A 16,048-nucleotide genomic window follows, 5' to 3' on the forward strand; every position below is an offset into this window, starting at 1 on the left:
CCGTGCTGCTCCCACTGTTTGAGTGGGTTCCCTCCAGGTGCTCCGGTTTCCTCTTACAATCCAAAGATGTGCACGTTAGGTGAGGTGGCTATGCTAAATTGCCCGTAGTGTTAGCTATATTAGTCAGGGGTAAATATGGGGAATGGGTCTGGGTGTGCTGCTCTTCGGCGTGGACTTGTTGGGTCGAAGGGCCTGTTTCCATACTCTGGGGAATCTAATCGAACGCCCTCTGGTCAGGCATGAGCAAGACCTTTCAGCGTGGACCACGCGAGGAGGGAGAGAGAGAGAGAGACAGAGGCAGCAGCACGCGCCAGACTTGTAGCAGCCGTTGTCATGGTGTCGGGGAGGGGGGCATTGTGACGTCACAGTGACCGGGCGTTCCGGCGGCGGGCGCGCAGGCGCACGGGTGGGCGGCTGCAGTGTTACTTTGTGTGGTGGAGTGTCGGAGTTCGATCGAGAGCGGGATCGTTGTCTGGGCTACGTAACATGTCCTTGCACCGCTAAACGTGAGTGTCTCTCTTTCTCTCTCTCGTCGAGAGTGCATGCTTTCCAAGTACTTGCTTTGTTTGCGCCGAGAGCCCCTGAACTTGCAGTGTCCTGTGCTCCCCCCCCCCCCCCCCAACAGTGTGCAAACTAGCATCCACCCCCTCACCACCTCCCAATATTTGAGTCGCTCTGTCTTTTTCCCGTCAACATTTTTTTTTAATCTGGAGGACCACGGAAAGTGTCTCATTCTCATCCACGTTTGGCGACTCGGCTTCCCAGCCAAGCAGCTCTTCCTTTGGCGCAATTTTCCTTTAATGTCCAGCTATTTCCCCTCCCGCCCCCGATTATATTTAAAGGCTATTCACATTCTAAAAGTGCAGCCAGTTTAGGCTAGACTTTTAGTATTTTTGTGTCCCAGTATTTTCCAGTGCTGGTTCGTTAGATAACGTGACAAAGAAGAAAAGTCCGAATTTAAATCCATTATCAAAGCAAACGTTCAAGACTCCTTATTTAACGCTTCAGCCTCCGAGTAACTGCGGGAGAGTGGGGAGCCTGAAAGAGAACAGTTTAAATTTTCCCAATTTAAAACCAAATTCCCTTAAGTTGACCTGGAAATTTCTGATTAAAATGTTAGTTGTACGCAGCATAAACATCCATGGGTTACATCGCAAAATAAAATTAAATTGAACTTATCCCATTCTAATCATCAGAATGGACGAACCCTCGTTCGAAAGTAAATTCACTTGTAACCCAGGATACCATCTGCAAGAGCAGTTTCCATGGTTTTTGCTGCTTTTATCTCCCCAGTTTTTTTTTTATTGACACGTGATATTTTTGTTTCAGGATTTTGGTTGTACTCTGATCATGTTGTTTTCTCATCAGTCTGTTTCAGCTGCCTTACCCTTGATTACCTACTGAAATACCCTTAATTGTGTGTAACTGCATTTTTAAATCGCTTAAGCTTTGAAAACTCCAATGTAATTATTAAGTCAGTTATTTCATTGCATAATATAAGAATGGACATTAGAATTGATAATGTATCGGGCTAGTTCTTAAACTTAGTCAATTAAATCTATGCCTTAGAAAATGCTTACGATGCTAATAGGTTCCAGTAATTTTTTCATTATTGGAACTATTGTGTAAGGTGAGTATTGACTTGGATTGAGTACATTTTGAAGTGAGACCCAGTACACTTTGCAATGGGGGATGACTATGAGGATGGCAACTGACGAAAAAGGACAGAAAATGCATGTGTTTGTATGGGTCTGTTGCTATCTCCTTTTGTTTTTGATTTTTAATGCTAAAATTGTTGCACTTGGTTTCCAATGCAGACCTGAGGCTGTTTGTTTAAGCCATCCATATCTATTTAAAGAGATGTTACCCCCTACAAAGCCTGTGTTTATTTTGGAAGATTTATTGATGGAGGTCAACACAACTTCTGATTTGGGACTGTTTTAATATCTTTTAAAATACTGAAATGTCCCTGAAATAAGTGAGATTAATGAGGGGTTTAATTGCTGTCAGTAGAGATGTCCTGATTTCAGTTACTGTGACAACTAGTTTAACAAATGGAGCAAGTTTTAACTACGCTTTGTTAATTTCTTTCTCCTGTGAAACCAGCATTGAGAAAATGGTTGGCTTATGTGGTACATTGACCCAGTATATGCAAAAGAAGTGATTAAAAAGTTACATTGTGTATTATAAATGCAAATGCCCTGCATGTTTTTGGAAATCTTTGAGGTGCAGCTCTGTTTGCGAAACCTATTTCCATTTTTGTTGCCCTCATCCAGTTGTCTATAAAGTATATTTCAGCCAGACATGTTCTAATCAAGTTGTACCCCTGAAACCATGAGAAGTACTTGGAGAATAGCCAAGACTGTGTCAAATAAGTTTAATGCATATAGGATATTGTGCCAGGTCTGGTTTACATAATGTTTAGGATAGTGATTGCGATGCTTATTGTCTTCCAAAGAGTTTGTTAGACTTGCAAATGTCATTGTTTTTGTTCCCTTACTAATTCACTGCTAAATAACTCTTGCCAAAGTCAACACTTACCCAAGGCTTGGTATTGTGTTGTAGAAATCTAATTTTTAGTTTAGGATTTATAAATTCCAAGTGGGGCTGATTTCCCTGGAGCGTTGGAGGCTGAGGGGTGACCTTATAGAGGTTTACAAAATTATGAGAGGCATGGATAGGGTAGATAGACAAAGTCTTTTCCCTGGGGTTGGGGAGTCCAGAACTGGAGGGCATAGGTTTAGGGTGAGAGGGGAAAAGATGAGACCTAAGGGGCAGCTTTTTCACACAGAGGGTGATACGTGTATGGAATGAGCTGCCAGAGGAAGTGGTGGAGGCTGGTACAATTGCAACATTTAAGAGGCATTTGGATGGGTATATGAATAGGAAGGGTTTGGAGGAATATGGGCCAGGTGCTGGCAGGTGGGGTTAGATTGGGTTGGGATATCTAGTCAGCATGGATGGGTTGGACCAGAGGGTCTGTTTCCAGGCTGTACATCTCTATGACTCTAAATGACTGCAATTCAAAAAAGTGGCCTATGTTTATATAATCAGGAGAAACTAAGTCGGAAAACATTAATCAAGGACGAACCTTCATGTGTTCCTTCATGGCGATGAGATATGTAAAATTGTCTTCAAAAGGGAATTATTAATTCAATTGTGTTCCAGACAAAACACTAGTTTGAAAGCAATGGTAAATAAAGGAAGGCCATAACCGTATCCATACCCTTTTCAGAACAGAGCTCAACTTTAGAAGTTGAAGTTAACTAATTGAAATCTCTGACAAAAACAGAAGTTGCTAGAAAAGTCATCCGTGGAAGAGAACTCAGAGTAAATGTTTTGGGTCCAGTGACCCTTCCTCAGAACTGAGCTTTTCCAACACCTTATGTTTTTGTTTCTGATTTACAGTGTCTGCAGTCCTTTTTAAATCTTTACCTTCTTACTGTAAACCTATGCCCTCTTGTGTTGGACTCTGTGACCCGAGGCAATTCACCCTGTCCCTGTCCCTAATGATATTATAAACCTCTAAGATCACTCTTTGGTCTTTGGCCCCAGCCAATTCAACCTCTCCCTGTATCTCAAAACCTCCGGTCTGTCCTCGAAGGGCCTCTGCTTCCTGGTTAGAATCCTGACTTTAATATAGTAGCATTCTGGAACTTCTTTGGCTTTAACATCACTTTGAGACAATTACACTAAACTCTGGATCGGTTTGCTGAACCACGATCCAAGAAGACTTATTGAACATTTTCTTTAGATTTATCAAATTCGGAGTCTCCACTAACTATATGTCTGTGGTGCCAACTTGACCTCCAAAGGTGGATCCTGTTTACCAATTACCGCACATGAATGTAAATTTCCTGCAATTGTTCTGTGTCCTTGATCTAACTTGGCCTTTCTATAATTACTGAGCAAGCTACTGTTAAAGTATACATTTGAGATGGCCCAGGGAATCCCTTGTGGACTAGACCTGTAAGCCCCTCTTGGTTTGTTTCGACGATCATGCTTTTTGGCAGCCTGGAATAAAAAACCTCTTACAGAGAGTTTAGTTTAATTTTAGTCATCCCCTTTATTTACCATTAGCATCACTGTTACAACATAACACTGATACCTCTAAGCTAAACTAACTGGGTTCTAATAAACCAGCAGAGTAGGATATCAACTCTTTAAGAGCCACAGTAGGCAACTCTGCTATACTGTCACAAACAGGTTTCCTTTGTATAAAAAGTTTACAAAAACACTGCATGTTCTTAACTAGACAGATAACAGTGAAGGACAATAATTCGGGAGAGATGTTAATTGATACAGAGTTTTGTTTTGACGTTAGAATCAAACACTGTTGTTAATTTCACAAGGGAACAGCCGTGAATGTTATCATTTGGTGTCCTGTTTACACAGGTTCACTGATGTTAAGGCAAATGTTCTTAATTGGCTTAACCTCCCTGCCTGTCTATTTTCTAGTGTGCAGCAAATGCGTTCAATAACTCAACATTACATTTTAGTTTAAATGTTTAAGGACAAGATTTAAGGCTATAGACTTTCTCACTGCCACTTCAGATACAGTCAAATAATTTCCCAGGAGTGGGTCAGTTTCATCGCCAGAAACTATGGACAACGTCCCCTACAGTTAGTGTTTGAGGTACAAGGTCCTGCTCTGGGTCCACCTGATACGAAAGTACACATGTATAATCCACACCAGTACTGTTAACTAAAACCTCGGTGTGTAGCACTCTTGGAAAAGCCATGCCTTTTTCCAGTAAAAGACTTTGGGTAACCCCTGTACCCCAAAGTATATCCATTAGTTATTCTGGTGAATCTGTGGAACTCATTGCTGCAGAAGGTTGTGGATGCCATGTCATTGAGTATGTTTGAGACAGGTAGGTTCTTGATTAGTAAGTAGATCAAGACAGGAGAATGAGGTAGAGAAACATATCAGCCATGGTCAAATGTTGTAGCAGACTCGATGGGCCGAATAGTCTAATTCTGCTCCTATCTTGTGGTCTTATGAACTCTGTCCTCTGTTTGAGCAGCATGTAGATTTTATTTTGGCCACCTCACCTACTTAAATGACCTTTTTTCAGAAAAATGCCTCAAGCTCCCTTTAAACAAATTTTGGGAGTGCTTGCACATAATTGCACTGCTCCCTACTGGGTCTTGGATTGGACTTAGATCTATGTCAGAATGTTTGCTGGAATCAGAGGCCTCCTTTTTCATATTCCAGCCAGTGTTTACCATTGAAATTCTAGTTCTAGATTAAAAGCTCATTTCTTTTTACTTCTCTGAAGTTTTCTTTCCTCTTTAATTTTACCCTCTGGAATCTTTTTTCTTTTGAAGTATGTCTTTTTTTCATTTGTAATTCCTTCTGTTTCAAGATGTTTCATCTGCAGTTGAATTTAAGCTAACTGACTGAATTACTATCTGATGCCTTTGTCCAATTTCAAATGCTGTTATCTACAATTAAAACTGCTTTTTAGCTCCTGCACTTGAATAATATCTTCAACTTTTTGCTCAATTCAAATAGCCTAACCTTGGTTAATTAGTGAAAATAAGATTGATAGGTCTTTCCTCTCATGATAAGTCTAGCAACTTTTAAAGGCATTTGATTTAATCATGCACAGGAGACCTGGTGTCTTTTTCTTTTATCCCTTCCCAAAATCATCTTATCCTCCTCAGTTCCACCTTGTTCATTTTGGGTTATACTGGTACTTATCAGGCCCTCAACTTTTATGAAGTGACTGAGGGTGGAGAGTGCTTGGTATCTCTCCTTGAATCCCTCTGTGTAAATTTAAATGCTTTACCTAGTTACTGATATTGGCAGGAGCAAATTACAGCAGATGCTGGAATCCGTACTGTAAACAAACAAGGTTGGAAATCACTGGGTCAGACGCCATCCATGGAGAGCAAGCCAACGTTTTGACTTTAAATGACTGTTGAAGAGTCATCTCGACTCTGTTAGCTCACCAATGTGGGCAGTTTGATATTTCATCTATGTTTGGTTTGGAATAAAAAGATCCATCAAGCAGGTTTATTTAGGAAATAACAAAGTTTTATTGTGCATGAGATGAATTTGGCAGATGTAAAGCAAATTAACTTGCATTTGAAATATCCACACTTCCAAATAACCCAAAAGGTGTGCATGCACACATACCCATTCACACCAGGTAAAATAAGTAATCCGGATGTTTCTCAGTAGAACTTCATTTTGTTGATGGGGTGGAAAGAGACTTAACCAATGCTTAGTTTTTTTGAGGAAAAAAGAACAAGGTTTGGAGTAATCAGATATGAGTTTCTAATAGCTGAAAGCAATGACTGCAGATGCTGGAAACCAGATTCTGGATTAGTGATGCTGGAAGAGCACAGCATTTCAGGCAGCATCCGAGGAGCAGTAAAATCGACGTTTAGGGCAAAAGCCCTTCATCAGGAATAAAGGCAGAGAGCCTGAAGGGTGGAGAGATAAGCTAGAGGAGGGTGGGGGTGGGGAGAAAGTAGCATAAAGTACAATAGGTGAGTGGGGGAGGGGAGGAAGGTGATGGGGCGGGGGGGGGGAGGGTGGAGTGGATAGGTGGAAAAGAAGATAGGCAGGTAGGACAAGTCATGGGGACAGTGCTGAGCTGGAAGTTTGGAATTAGGGTGGGTGGGGGGGGGGGGGAAAGGGGAAATGAGGAAACTGTTGAAGTCCACATTGATGCCCTGGGGTTGAAGTGTTCCGAGGTGGACGATAAGGCGTTCTTCCTCCAAACGTCTGGTGGTAAGGGAGTGGTGGTGGAGGAGGCCCAGGACCTCCATGTCCTCAGCAGAGTGGGAGGGGGAGTTGAAATGTTGGGCCACAGGGCGGTGTGGTTGATTGGTGCGGGTGTCCCGGAGATGTTCCCTAAGGTGCTCTGCTAGGAGGCATCCAGTCTCCCCAATGTAGAGGAGACCGCATCGGATACAATAAATGATATTGGTGGATGTGCAGGTAAAACTTTGGATGTGGAAGGCTCCTTTAGGGCCTTGGATGGAGGTGAGGGAGGAGGTGTGGACGCAGGTTTTGCAATTCCTGCGGTGGCAGGGGAAGGTGCCAGTTTGGGAGGGTGGGTTGTAGGGGGGCGTGGACCTGACCAGGTAGTCATGGAGGGAACGGTCTTTGTGGAAGGCGGGAAGGGGTGGGGAGGGAAATATATCCCTGGCGGTGGGGTCTTTTTGGAGGTGGTGGAAATGTCGGCGGATGATTTGGTTTAAGCGAAGGTTGGTAGGGTGAAAGGCGAGCAGCAGGGGCGTTCTGTCCTTTAATGGTTGGAGGGGTGGGGTCTGAGGGCGGAGGTGCGGGATGTGGACGAGATGCGTTGGAGGGCATCTTTAACCAGGTGGGAAGGGAAATTGCAATCTCTAAAGAAGGAGGCCACCTGGTGTGTTCTGTGGTGGAACTGGTCCTCCTGGGAGCAGATACGGCGGAGGCGGAGGAATTGGGAATACAGAATGGCATTTTTACAAGAGGTAGGGTGGGAAGAGTTGTAATCCAGGTAGCTGTGGGAGTCGGTGGGTTTGTAAAAAATGTCAGTGTCAAGTCGGTCGTCATTAATGGAGATGGAGAGGTCCAGGAAGGGGAGGGAGGTGTCAGAGATGGTCCAGGTAAATTTAAGGTCAGGGTGGAATGTGTTGGTGAAGTTGATGAATTGCTCAACCTCCTCGTGGGAGCACGAGGTGGCGCCAATGCAGTCATCAATGTAGCGGAGGAAGAGGTGGGAAGTGGTGCCGGTGTAATTACGGAAGATTGACTGTGGACAGTGTCGAGATAGGTAGAGATGAGTTCATTGGGCAGGAGTATGCTGAGACAATGGGTCGGCCAGGGTGGTCAGGCTTGTGGATCTTGGGAAGGAGGTAGAACCGGGCAGTGCAGGGTTCCCGGACTATGAGGTTGGAAGCTGTGGGTGGGAGATCTCCTGAGGTGATGAGGTTCTGTATGGTCTGGGAGATGATGGTTTGATGATGGGGTGTGGGGTCATAGTCGGGGTGGTAGGAAAAGGTGTCCTCGAATTGGCGTTTGGCTTCAGCGGTGTAGAGGTCAGTGCGCCAGACTACCACTGCGCCCCCTTTATCTGCTGGCTTGATGGTGAGGTCAGGATTGGAGCAGAGGGGTTGGAGGGCTGCGCGTTGTGAGGGTGAGAGGTTGGAGTGGGGGAGGGGGGTAGACAGGTTGAGGCGGTTAATGTCCCGGCGGCAGTTGGAAGTGAAGAGGTCGAGGGCAGATAATAGGCCAGCGTGAGGTATCCAGGTGGATGCAGTGTGTTGGAGGTGGGAGAAAGGGTCCTCGGAAGGTGGGCGGGAATCCTGATTGTGAAAGTAAGCTCGGAGGTGGCGGAAGAAGTGTTCGACGTCACGGCGTGTATTAAATTCATTGATGCGTGGATGGAGGGGGATGAAGGTGAGTCCTTTGCTGAGGACTGTTCGTTCGTCCTCAGTTAGGGGAAGGTCTGGAGGGATGGTGAAAACTCGGTAGGGCTGGGAGCTGGGATCTGGTGTGGGTGTGGAACTGGGAGTGGGGGCGGAGCCAGTAACTGGAGTGGGTGTGATGGTGGGGGGAATGGGGGTGGAGTCATGAGCAGGGGTGGTGTACCCCTCAGGGTTCTGGGGGCCGGGAATGGGGACTGTGGGATCTGTGGGGGGCGCGTCAGCAGAATGTAGGTGAGTGGCATTGGTGGGCAGTGGAAGTGGTAGGTCTTGAATGAGTACTTCAGTATTTACAAATGAGAGGGACCGTATTGTTGAAGAGGAGAGTATGAAACGGATTGGTAAGCTAGAGGAGATACTTGTTAGGAAGGAAAATGTGTTGGGCATTTTGAAAAATGTGAGGATAGACAAGTCCCCCGGGCCTGAAGGGATATATCCTAGGATTTTGTGGGAAGCAAGAGAGGAAATTGCAGAGCCGTTGGCAATGATCTTTTCGTCTTCACTGTCAATGGGGGTGGTATCAGGGGACTGGAGAGTGGCGAATGTTGTGCCCCTGTTCAAAAAAGGGAATAGGGATAACCCCGGGAATTACAGGCCAGTTAGTCTTACTTCGGTGGTTGGCAAAGTAATGGTAAGGGTACTGAGGGATAGGATTTATGAGTATCTGGCAAGACACTGCTTGATTAGGGACAGCCAGCACGGATTTGTGAGGGGTAGGTCTTGCCTTCCAAGTCTTATTGAATTCTTTGAGGAGGTGACCAAGCATGAGGATGAGGGTAGAGCAGTGGATGTAGTGTACATGGATTTTAGTAAGGCATTTGATAAGGTTCCCCATGGTAGGCTTATGCGGAAAGTCAGGGGGCATGGGATAGTGGGAAATTTGACCAGTTGGATAGAGAACTGGCTAACCGGTCGAAGTCAGAGAGGGGTCGTAGACGGTAAATATTCAGCCTGGAGCCCAGTTACAAGTGGCGTTCCGCAGGGATCTGGGTCCTCTGCTGTTTGTAATTTTTATGAATGACTTGGAAGAGGGAGTCGAAGGGTGGGTCAGTAAATTTGTCCTACCTGCCTATCTTTTTTTCCACCTATCCACTCCACCAGCCCCCCCCCCCCCTTCACCCCTCACCTATCACCTTCATCCCCTCCCCCACTCACCTATTGTACTCTGCTACTTTCTCCCCACCCCCACCCTCCTCTTGCTTATCTCTCCACGGTTAAGGCTCTCTGCCTTTATTCCTGATAAATGGCTTTTGCCCGAAACGTCAATTTTACTGCTCCTCGGATGCTGCCTGAACTGCTGTGCTCTTCCAGCACCACTAATCCAGAATATGACTTTATAATGTGTGGTTGGGGACCACCTAACAGCTAGTTGTCTCAGATGTTTACAGTTTCCTTTAGATAGTGTATAGAAGATTCTTCCAGGCACCTGAGAGAAGACAGTCTAGTTTCCCACTGGATTTGCAATAAGGATGTTTTCAGAAATAGGAGAACTCAGCTGGGAAGCACTTTTCCCTCACTCGCCTGATCAACTGATCTATACAACATCCAAAACTGAAAATGAAAGTTGACTGTTATAAACCCAGGTGGGTGGTCGCCAGTAAATCAAGGAGTTACCACATATTTATGTTGAATCATTTTACCGCTTTCATTGATTTTACGTCAGTTTGATTACACTAATATGCAGTTCTATGGACATTTTTGAACATTGAAGTTGTTTTCATAGTCTTTGAGGAATGGGAGCCAGGGAAATAGGATCTGAATTGGTCTAGTTCCTAAACTGTGAGCTCCTCTTCTGGAATAAATTAATGAAACCATCGCCGTCTGTTAGATACTCCTTATCAGTTACACTGTCAGCTGGTTTTTGCCTGAAACCACAATGCTTTTAAGGTAAACTTGCCTTTCTATAAACAAATTCCCTCAAGTGCTCGGAGCTAACTCATTTCCTAGTTCTAAAAATTAAAAATAGTTGAGGAGTTGAACTTTCATCCTTTTTGAGAAAAATAAGGACATTTTGGCTGGGGGGAGGCGCTGAAAAAGCTTGCTTTCTATAACTGCAATAATTAAGTGGATGTGAAGTGCTTTTATCCATCCTTGGTCATAGTAAGCATTCTACCTAGACTTGCAAGATCTAAGATCCCAATTAATGCTTTGGTACCAAGCCAGGGTGTGCCGCAGCTCTTAAAAATGCACTTTGACCCTTTTCAGTGTTTCTGCTCTTCATAGATATAGGATTTCTTGGATGGGGGTGTAGGGATGGTTTCATTTAGAAACTGGCTAGGTGACCCTCAAACTTAATGCTTCAGTACCTCCCAATTTGTGAACTTCCCACTCTAGCTTTGGCTTCACTGTCGTCAAGGTTAGAGGTGTTCCGCTCCTGGCAACTTTATCTCTATACTTGTTACTGAACTATTGCAGATCAAGAAGTAAAATTGCTTTTTTGAGAATAAATAGATATACCAAAAACAAAATGATACTTCTCCTGTAGCACACTTCCATAGCACTGTGGCATAACTTCCCAGCTAGAGTTCAATGAAATAAATTGAGCTTCCAAAATGTTTTTGACTTGAAAACTGTAATATTTAAGCCATTCTTTCACTTATTAGTTGCTTTCCAACCTAAATCCGATCTGGCAAATTTGTATGATTGCATTAAAATCCTTGTGAAGAAATCCTATAGATCTCTCTTACATCTCCACCAAGATTCAGAGAGAGGGCATCCACTGTTTAATTTCCCATTTGTCAGTTCTGATATTAGATACTCAGATGCCACACTGAGTACTGAGGGGGAATTTGCAGCATATTTGGGTTACTTTCTCAGAACAGTGTATACAAGGATGTAGAAATTATGCTGCAGTTCTATCTAATCCTGGTTAGACACAACTTGGAGTACTATGAGAAGACCTGGGCACTGCATCTTAGGAAAGATATATGCCCCTTGGAGGGAATACCATGTTGGTTTAAGAGAATGATCCCTGGACTTCAGGGATTACGTTCTGACAGTGTTACAAATTAGGTCTGTTTTCTGTAGAAGGCTAAAGAGGGGGGGGTGGATTTGATTGAAGTCTGTAAGTTGTTAATAGGAAAAGGCAGTTGATTAAAGATATATTATGTTGAAACTTTATTGCTGGAACAGCACAGCAGGTCAGGCAGCATCCAGGGAACAGGAGATTCGACGTTTCGGGCACAGGCCCTTCTTCAGGAATGAGCAGAGAGTGTTCAGCAGGAGAAGATAAAAGGTAGGGAGGAGGGACTTGGAGGAGGGGAGTTGGAAATGTGATAGGTGGAAAGAGGTCAAGGTGAGGGTGATAGGTCGGAGTAGGATGGAGGCGGAGAGGTCAAGAAGAAGACTGCAGGTCAGGAAGGCGGTGCCGGGCTGGAGGGATCCGGCTGAGACAAGGTGGGGGGAGGGGGGATGAAGAAACTGGTGAAGTCCAAGTTCATCCCCTGCGGTTGGAGGGTTCCCAGTCGGAAGATAAGACGCTCCTCCTCCGACCGTCGGGTTGTTGTGGTTTGGCGGTGGATGAGTCCAATGACCTGCATATCCTCGGTGGAGTGGGAGGGGGAGTTGAAATGCTGTGCCACAGGTTGGTTGGGTTGGTTCGTCCGGGTGGCCCAGAGGTGCTCTCTGAATCGCTCCGCAAGTAGGCGGCCTGTCTCCCCAATATAGAGGAGGCCACACCGGCTGCAGCGGATGCAGTAGATGATGTGGGTGGAGGTGCAGGTGAATCTGTGGCGGATATGGAAGTTTCCCTTGGGGCCTTGGAGAGAAGTGAGGGGGGAGGTGTGGGCGCAAGTGTTGCACCTCCTGCGGTTGCAAGGGAAGGTGCCGGGAGTGGTGGTTGGGTCGGTGGGGGGTGTGGATCTGACAAGGGAGTCGCGGAGGGAGTGGTCTCTACGGAAAGCTGATAGGGGAGGGGAGGGAAATATATCCTTGGTGCTGGGGTCTGTTTGGAGGTGGCGGAAGTGACGGCGGATGATGCGCTGTACATGGAGATTGGTGGGGTGGTAGGTGAGGACCAGTGGGGTTCTGTCCTGGTGGCGGTTGGAGGGGCGGGGCTCAAGGGCGGAGGAGCGGGAAGTGGAGGAGATGCGGTGGAGGGCACTGTCGACCACGTCGGGGGGGAAATTGCGGTCCTTGAAGAAGGAGGCCATCTGTGTTGTACGTATTTTGAACACCTCCATCCCCCATCACGAAGGACTCAAAGCACTCCGCTTCTTCCTTTCCCGCCGTACCACCCAGTACCCTTCCACCGACACCCTCCTTCGACTGACCGAACTGGTCCTCACCCTGAACAACTTTTCTTTCCAATCCTCCCACTTTCTCCAAACAAAAGGAGTAGCCATGGGCACCCGCATGGGCCCCAGCTATGCCTGCCTCTTCGTAGGGTATGTGGAACAATCCATCTTCCGCAACTACACTGGCCCCACCCCCCATCTTTTTCTTCGCTACATTGATGACTGTATCGGCGCTACCTCGATTTTAAAATCGGTGGTTTAAAATTTATCTATTTCCGATTTCAAGTTTTATTAAGTAAAGATATTGAGGGATATGGGCCAAAGGCAGGTATATAGAGGGAGATACAACACAGATCAACTTTGATCTGAATGAATGGCAGATAAGCTCGAGGGGCTGAATGATCTACTAATACCCCGGTGTTCAGGAACTTGCTTGGGACCATGTTATATTTCATCCTTATACTTTGTAATAAGACCAGAGTAATTAAGGAATTCGTAGTGAATATTTCTGCTGATAAGTCTAATTTTTACATGATAGAATTTCTCTCAGTTTGCAACATAGTGGGCTTTGTAACCAGTACTTAAAGGAGATTGTGGGGTTATGAAGGCAGTTGGTAGCCAACCTGTGTCATTTTCCCATCAGGATCTTGTATACCACAATAAATCATGTCTTATACAAACTTATTTCTATAGTTTGCTGATGATACCATCGTTGTAGGCCAGATATCTAACAATGAGTCAGAATCCATGAAGGAGATTGTGTGCTTGGTGTCATGGTACAGTCATAACAATCTCTCAATGTAAGCAAAACAAAAGAACTGATCATTGACCTCAGTAAGAAAGGGGGAAGACCTCTCTACACCAACGGAGTTGAGGTGGAGAGGGGGGAAGTGTCAAGTGTCTAGGAGTGACAATAACCAGCAATCTGTCCTTGACCTCCCATGTAGATCTGAAGATGCCTCTACTTAGGAGGTTTAGGAAATTTGGCATGTCCATAAGGACCCTCAGCAAATTTTACAGATGTACCATAGGAAGCATCCTATCCGGATACTTAATGGCCTGGTACGGCAACTGTTCTGCCCATGAGTATAAGAAACTACAGAAGGTTATGTGTGCGATCAATCTCCTATCCATGGACTCCATTTACATTGCTTTGTTGTTGTGGAAAAGCTGCCACCATCATCCAAGACCCTTCCCACCCTGTAATACTCTCTTCCAACCACTTTCATCAGGTAGAAGATACAGAAGCTTGAACACATGCGCCAACAGGTTTCTTGCTGTTATTAGACTGCTGAATGGACCCCTCTAATTTCAAACTTAATGTCGATCGTGCTTTGGTGCTCTCCTGTGCAGCTGTAACCCTGCATGCTTTGCTCCATCTAAGCACCTTTTCTCCGTTTGCTGTGATCTGCCAGTTATGCTGGCAAAACAAACTTTTCACTATAATCAGGTACATGTTGTTATACCCAACAATAAATCAAATTAAATTGGGCTTGTACCCAGAGTTTAAGTTCAATGTGCTCAAGCTTTCGAGATGAGCCTTCAGCTTAAGAATGAGTTCAGCAACCTTTTTCTGAACTGCTTGTATTGTTATAATGTTTCAGTTCGGGAGTCCAAAACTCTATACAGTTTTGATGTGGTCTTGCTAAGTTCTGTAAAACTGCAGCCAAACCTCCCACATTCTCCTCCATTCTCCTTTTCCATAAATGCTAGTTTCCATCTACTCATTTACCATCACTTGCTATATCTGGAAATTAACATTTGTCATTTTTGTGTTTAGATCATCCAGTTCTGTAGATCACTAAGTTCTGAGTGTTTACATATTTAGATAGCAGACTGTTTTTCTACGTCTATGTTCTCTTTGCAATATACCTTTCCACCTATCTTTGTATCATCAACAAATTTCGCTACCATGTGTTCATGTAAATAGTTAAGGCCTCAGCAGTGATTGCTGTGGCATTTCATTACCTGAAAGAGATCCATTTCTCTCTACTGTGTTGCTGTTGGTAATCAATCTTTTCTGCATGCTAATGTTACCAATTGCATGATAACTCTTGTTCACTAACTTTTGGTGTCACATTTTTTCATTGCCTTTTGGCAAGCCAAGTAGACATCTACAGGTTCCTTTAAACTGTTGTGCTTGTTACTCCTTCACTGTAATGCATTAGTCAGAAGAATATTTTCCCTGCTTAATTCCTTTGATTTTCCAAGCATCTTGCTATAACTCTCTTAGAATGCAAACAGTGTGGACCTGTCAGATATTTGGATCTAAACATTTTCCCAGGACCTTCTCCCAGGTGACTGAGATTGTGTTTTGAATTCTTCCAGGGAATGTGTATAAGCAGGGAAAGAGTTAAGTTCTGAGTTTTGTGAAACAAGAGGTTCAGCTGAGCATGACTCAGATCAGGGAAGAATTTACAATTAACAATGGGTGCTGGAGGCAAGAGTAATGGGTTAACAAGGTGTAAAAGCAGTCATTATGTAGAACCATTGAACAATATCAGAAGCATTCAGTATGTTAGGTCAGTTTAATAAGGTGAAAAGTATTCATTATGTGAAGCCAGTTAAGGTTAACAGCCGAAGCCTTATGAAGGACTTTTGCCTGAAACATTGATTTTACTGCTCCTCAGATGTTGCTTGAACTGCTGTGCTTTTCCAGCACCACTCTAATCTAAACGAAGGCCTAATCTCGACTATTGATGCTCTGATTGTAGCAGTCACCAATCAATATGTATGTTGCCTTATCTGGATGCTCCTCCCTGTAAAATGACTCTATAATTCACTAAGAAACTGCTGTTTCAGAGAAGACAGCACTCATGTTTTTGTGCACATGGGCGGTCGTTCTCTCACTCTCTCCCCAGGGCCCAGAATAAAGATGGAGGGGGAAACTGGTTGACACTCCCTCCATTTCACCTCTTGAATTTCAAGTATTTTTGTGATGTTTTCTCATTATTTTAGTGAAGACCTACAAAACAAACAAATAATTGATGTCACATCATTTCCTTGTTTGCCACTGTGCTTTCCCAGATAAATGCAGCAACCGTTAATAAAATGTCTTTCAGAAGACTTTATTATTAGTACCAGTAAGATGTCTAGAGAATCATGCAATCAGTCAGAGCAAACGTGGCCTTTGGCAAGGGAGCTAGTGTTTGTCAAAGTTATTCTTCTTTGAGGATGTACATATAGGGTGGTAAAATGAGTCAGTAGATAGAGGATGTTTGGATTCGAGAAGGCATTCGAGCACGTGCAATATTAAAAAAAAACTACTGCATATGCAAAGAGCACATTATATAGGAAGTGATGTATTGGTGTGAGGGGAGAATTGGCTAACTAAGAACAGTTAAGGTAAATGAGTCATGCGAGCAGTAACATGTTAAGATGAAAAT

General features: G+C 44.4%; 1 protein-coding gene across 7 annotated transcripts in view; it reads left to right on the plus strand.

Moving 5' to 3' along the window:
- The first annotated feature begins 406 nt into the window (after window positions 1-406).
- LOC122559542 (uncharacterized) overlaps window positions 407-16,048 on the plus strand; it is a 68,597-nt gene continuing 52,955 nt past the window's right edge. For 4 of the 7 annotated variants that reach the window (XM_087997401.1, XM_087997405.1, XM_087997407.1 and 1 more), the window contains exon 1: window positions 428-506. The gene's annotated coding sequence lies outside the window, so the exon portion shown is untranslated. Of the gene's footprint in view, window positions 507-16,048 lie in introns of all 7 variants that reach the window. The other 3 variants (XM_087997402.1, XM_043709185.2, XM_087997403.1) reach the window with 3 other exon arrangements.

The sequence above is a fragment of the Chiloscyllium plagiosum genome, unplaced genomic scaffold, assembly GCF_037043375.1.
Source record: "Chiloscyllium plagiosum isolate Xiang-an unplaced genomic scaffold, Cpla_swu_hap1 HiC_scaffold_19, whole genome shotgun sequence".
Taxonomy (NCBI): Eukaryota; Metazoa; Chordata; class Chondrichthyes; order Orectolobiformes; family Hemiscylliidae; genus Chiloscyllium; species Chiloscyllium plagiosum.